Source organism: Petaurus breviceps, unplaced genomic scaffold, assembly GCF_028583685.1.
Source record: "Petaurus breviceps papuanus isolate PSGF00001 unplaced genomic scaffold, PetGlider_PUasm1.0 90903, whole genome shotgun sequence".
Taxonomy (NCBI): Eukaryota; Metazoa; Chordata; class Mammalia; order Diprotodontia; family Petauridae; genus Petaurus; species Petaurus breviceps.
The window spans coordinates 317,516-323,297 of NW_027187376.1; the positions used below are offsets into that span (position 1 = coordinate 317,516).

General features: G+C 43.9%; 1 non-coding gene across 1 annotated transcript; it reads left to right on the top strand.

Annotated features, from left to right (window-relative positions):
* The first annotated feature begins 2,750 nt into the window (after window positions 1-2,750).
* On the top strand, window positions 2,751-2,857 carry LOC138151734 (U6 spliceosomal RNA). Its single transcript, XR_011165894.1, has one exon. It is a non-coding gene; the product is annotated as a U6 spliceosomal RNA (small nuclear RNA).
* Window positions 2,858-5,782: the final 2,925 nt, after the last annotated feature.

Below are 5,782 nucleotides of genomic sequence, written 5' to 3' on the forward strand. Positions count from 1 at the left end.
CTCCAGTGTCGGGATGACCTGGGGATCAAATCCCGGGCTCAGACACTCAGCACCCAGCCAGATATAACTGGCCGTGTAACCTTGAGCTAGTTACTTAACCCCAATTGCTTAAAAAAAAAAAAAAGAATAGCTAAGTCATTCACAATTGAGCATCATACGATGTTGCTGTTACCATTTACAATGTTCTCCTGATACCAAAAATTTAACAATAGGCTCTCACCAGTTCCACCTGGCTCCAGCACATCCTCTAAGGATCCTTCCCTCTTGAAAGCCTATGTAAGAGCAAAGCTTCGTGTACCCAAGGAGGCAAAGGATAGAAAAAAGAGGTCTGTATATACCAAAATATTTATAGCAGCACTTTTCAAATAGCACAGAACTGGAAACAAAGTAGACATCCCTCTTAGGGAACAGCTAAACAAGTTGTGGCCTATGAATGAAACAGAATGCTGTTGTGCTATAAGAAACAATAAATATGAAGAACTCAGAGCATCATGGGAAGCATGAACTGATGCCAATCAATCAACCCATTGATTGATGAATTGATCAGCAAACACTGATTAAATACAGACTATGAATGTTCTAAATGCCAGGGATTCAAAGAAAGGCTAAAACAGTCTGTTTTCAAGGAGCTTACATTCTAATGGGGGAGATGACATATATACATATCTACATACATATACACATGTATATATATATATACAAAAATAACATGTGTATATGTAATAATGAATATAACATGCCTCCCATATATGTATATAACAGAAATGCATGCATGAATTCTCTCTCCATTCAAATGTCTCTCCCATTTATATATGTGCATACATGTACATGTATGTACACATATGTATATATACACATATTATATGAGATACATACAGGGCAGATGGAAGATGAACTGAGAGAGGATGGCTTTACCAACAGAGGAAGACTTAGAAAGTGCTCCTGTCGAAGGTGCTTGAATTGAATCTTGAAGAAAGTCAAGTATTAAGCAAAACTGAGAAAATTACATATGCAGAGTGACAACAGCATTATAAATAGAAATAACAAAAAAGCAAAACTGAGCACTATGTAATTGTAGCAGTCAAGGTTGATTCAAGAAGAAAGGAGAAAATGGCCCTCTATCTCTTCTATGCACAAGTGGGTACCTCTGGGAGCAGAACGTTGCATACATTGTCATACTCTGTTGATTGTTTGGTTTGTTTTACTGAACTGCTTCTCCCTTCCCACACCCCTGAGTCTCAGATTCTTCATCCTTTCATTTAAGAGTAAAAACACATCCCAGAACTCTATCATAGGGTTCTTGTGAGAATTAAATAAGATAACACATGTGAAAGTCCTCTGTAAATTTAAAGCCCTGTGTGGATATATAAGGCAGAGTATTCAAAGACCAGAGGACTGGAGGAAAGACCAAGAGGAAAGAAGGAAGAGCTGATGGATGTTGGGCTTTTCGAGAGAGGCAGCGTCCAGAGGGAGGGAGGCAGTAGTTCCACTGTAGTCTTCCTGTTCAGATCACATCTGCAAGCCTGTGTTGGGTTTCAGGCGCCACATTTAGGAAGGGCGCTGATAAGCCAGAGAGCGTCCAGAGTTCACAGAGCTAATAAGTAGCAGGGCTGCTCTCATCCAATATTTCATACTTCCTCCTACCTCATTCTATACACCTGGGATTATGTCAGAGGAAGATCAGTTGAAGCAATTGAAGCTATTTAGGCTGGAGAAGATGGAGCAGAGACTACATGGATCTGATTTCAAGAATTTAAAGAGGGATTACAATTATCCCCAGGAGGTGGAAGAGAGAACAATGGACTGGCAGGCAGATTTTGGCTCAATGCCTGGAAAAACTTCCTAATGATTGGTGCTGTCTACAAGAGGGATGGCCTGCCTCAGGAAGGCTTGGGTTGCCCTTCATGAAAGTCTTCAAGCAAACGCTGGACAGCATCCCATGCCCTCTCTGACTCTCCCCACACTCCAAAGCTCTAGCTTTTTCAGACCTGTTCTATTGAAGCCTACCCATCCCCTAGATTTTTCCTCTCTCTTTTTCTGGAGGTGGAATGGCATCATCCTGGAGGTGGAAAACCTGGAACTGCACACAGAACTTTAGGTGCACAAGATTATAGAGAGAAAAGAAGAGAATATTCCTTGTTTTTTTTTCCCCTCCAGTAATAATAATAATAGCAAGCATCTATGTGGCATTTTAAGGTTTTCAAAGCATTTAAAAAGTATTATCTCATTTTGCCCTCACAACAGCCCTGGGAGGTAAATGCTATTATCACCTCCATTTTTGAAGGTGAAGGAATTGAGGAAGATAGAAATCAATTGATCTGTTCAGAGTGACATAAATCATAGCTAATAAGTCACATTTGCAGAGTCACGGCTAATCTAAAGCTGGATTCAAATTCAAGTCCTCCTACTCCTGGGTCCAGGGCCTCATTTATGGTACCACCTAGCTGTCCTAGTCATAGTAAGAAAAAATATATAAACAAACAAACAGATAAATAAAAATTAAATAAGATAACACATGTGAAAGTCCTCTGTAAATTATAAAGCCCTATGTGGATAGATATAAACTACAGCAATCAGAGAGGCAGGAGAATGCATCAGAAGTTAGACTCTGGGAAGAATTTGCCAGTGATTCAGGAGTACCAAAAAAGAGCGATGGAGGAGGGCAGTGACAGCTGCATTCTGGGAGATCTCAGAATCGAAAGGACTCCCACATAAAGAAGGAGACAACCTTCCTAGAAAAAGGATGTAAAGTGCTCGCTTCGGCAGCATATATACTAAAATTGGAACGATACAGAGAAGATTAGCATGGCCCCTGCGCAAGGATGACACGCAAATCCGTGAAGCGTTCCATATTTTTGGGGCGGCCAGGTAGCACAGCGAGTAGGAGCACCGGCTCCAGTGTTGAGAAGACCTGGAGATCGAATCCTGGGCTCGGACACTTAGCACCCACCCAGAAACACCTGGCCGTGTAACCTTGAGCAAGTTACTTAACCCCAATTGCTTAGGGGCGGCCAGGTGGCTCAGCGAGTAAGAGCACCGGCTCCAGTGTTGGGACAACCTGGAGATCGAGTCCCGGGCTCAGACACTCAGCACCACACCCAGAAATAACTGGCCGTGTAACCTTGTGTTAACCTTGGGCAAGTTACTTAACACCGATTGCTTTAAAAAAAAAAAAAAAAGATGTAGAAAAAATGGTGCTTTGGGAGGGAGGTTAGGACTCTGAGTTTGGCCAGTTTCTCCACCTCAGCTCCTCTATTCCCAAACCTGCCTTTTTCTCTTACCTCTCTATATATTAATAGAGTGCTAAAGCTCTAAGCGTTCTTAGGAATCATCTTTTTGTAAGATCACAGATATAGAAATGGAGAAGAACTCAAAGACCATCTAGTCTAACATCCTTCTTTTACTGAGGAGAAAACTCAGGCCTGTGCTGGTAAAATGACTTGCCCAAGGTCCCAGAAATAGATGACAGGAGCTGTTCTTTCCAACAGAGCAGGCTGTCTTTCATCTACTTGATTTATAGATGAGGCCACTGTGCCTCAGAGGGTAGGGGGGTAGCTTCCCTGAAGTCACACAGCTAATTACTGGCACTGTCAGGACTCATACTCAGGTCTCCTAACTCCAACTATAGCTCTTTTCTCACCTCATTATGCTGTCTCTTTTATAGAATCAGGAATGTTGATCCTCTCAACAAGGCAGCCCTCCAGAACAGTGGGGCTATCATCCCCTTCCCCTTCCCAGCTCAAATATTTTATCTAATTCTAGAGATTTGAGAATAGCAAGGACAGAAGAAAACATTCCCTGATTATTTTCTTGGAACTCACACCTGATTTTCCCCAACCACCAAATTTAATGGGATATTTTGAATTCATTAGTTTTGCTGAGATAGTTGCCCCACACCCCAAATGCTGAAAATGACATGTCTACCAGCTGTTCTGGCTGCATGTAAAAGCAAAGGACTTTGCTCCCCTATAGCACAGTATCCTCACCTTAGCTCTTCTGCACGCTGGGAAGTCTTAGAGTTTGTCCCCCAAAATAGCATACCCCTGGGGCCCTGATGTTCTGGAAGGAGTAGGCCAGAACTAGGCCTCCTGGGCTCTTAGGGCCCTGAGGCCATCAGTGGCATGGTAACGCGTACTTTTTGCAAACATGCATAATTATGGATCAATGTTTGTTTGTGGGAAGGAGGAGGGAGCTGTTCAGAGGGCTGGATGTTCAGGTTTTGATCCCAGAATCATAAATTTAGTAATGGGATATATCCCATCAGAGTTGGAAGGGGCCTTGGAGATCATCTAGTCCCATCCTTTCATATTACAGATGAGGAAACTGAGGATCAAAGAGATTACCAAACTTGCCCAATTCACACAGATGGGACTTAAGCTAGGTTTTCCACTCTAAATCTTTTAATTTGTTTCACTGCCTTATGTTGCCTACAGCACACAGGGCTGAGACTTGGGAAGAGGGAAAGATAGGGGTGCTCCCCCTCAAGCCCCCCAAACAAGGAATATCTCCTCTTTCCTTAAGTCAGCCAGGATCACAGACATTCAAATATACTGGGAGTAAACCATACCGCCAAGCTGTATAATTGCCCAGCACAAACTCTTTGCATCTCAGGATCCCCACTGCTAGTTTTGGACAGAACAAAAAAGTTTCTCATCAGAAAGAACTCTTACGTGCTGATCTCCCAACCCAGAGACTCATCCTCTTCTCCCAATACAGACCAGAGAAGGAGCCTTAGACTGGGGAGATGAGGAAGAAAACAAGGGCATGAAGTGTGGTACTGAGGGGAGCTGAAGGACTCAGAAAGGAGAGGGTACATGATGGGAGAGTGACAAGGATATATTCTGCAGGTATCAGGCAGGGACAGTACTTGGGGAGGTTCCCAAGTCTTGCCCCTAATTTGCTGCCCACCATATCCCTGGCACCTTCTTCATGCTTAAGATACCTGAACTCCCAACAAAGTACAGTAAGACCCAGGATGTGGGCGGGGTCAGGGAAAAAGGGAAGAGAAAAAGAATTCAACACTAGGGACCAATGAGCAATAAAGATGGGGAAGAGGGGAAAGAAACAATGATATGGATGAAAGAGGAGTTAGAGCTGGAGATCGTGGGGGGAGAGTATGATGGAGAAACCCTGAAGAATGACTCATTTAGAGTATCAGGACTAGAGCAACGAGGATCCTGACTATCTTTTGTTTGTTTGGAAAATTAGACTGTTTTCATTCCCCATCTCTAAAGTGCCTCTGAAGAAGCCGAGCCTCTCTGTAAGAAATGGGGAACATTTCCCCCCTCCCTGCTTTCCACCATGCATTCCCACCAGACCTCCTTACCTGTCCTGGGGAAGTACTGTCACCTGGGAGAGCTCAGGGATCTAGAACCGGCTGGCTACAGGCAGAGGACCTTTGTCCCTACTCCACCCCCCTCTTTCTCTTAGCAATTGCCATCACCATATAAGGAAAGAGAGGGCCCCAGAGAGGGAAAGCATGGGGTTATGGGGGGGGGTTGAGGAGGCAGGTGCCTACCAGGTCCCCAGAGAGTTAAGAGTGTAGCTACAATCTGACAGCTACAGCCAGATGTCCGCCCATCTCCTGGCCCTCTGATTGGTGTACGCCAGCAGTGCTGGGCATAGTCCCCAACCCCAGAGAAGTCTAAGAACAATGGATGTAGTGGAGTGATGAGTTTGAGGGGATGGGGGATCCCCAGGTGGGGGACAGCTGCCATTAATTAAAAAATTACTGGACTTGGAGTTAGAACTTTTCAAATTGCAACTCGAAACACAAGTTGTG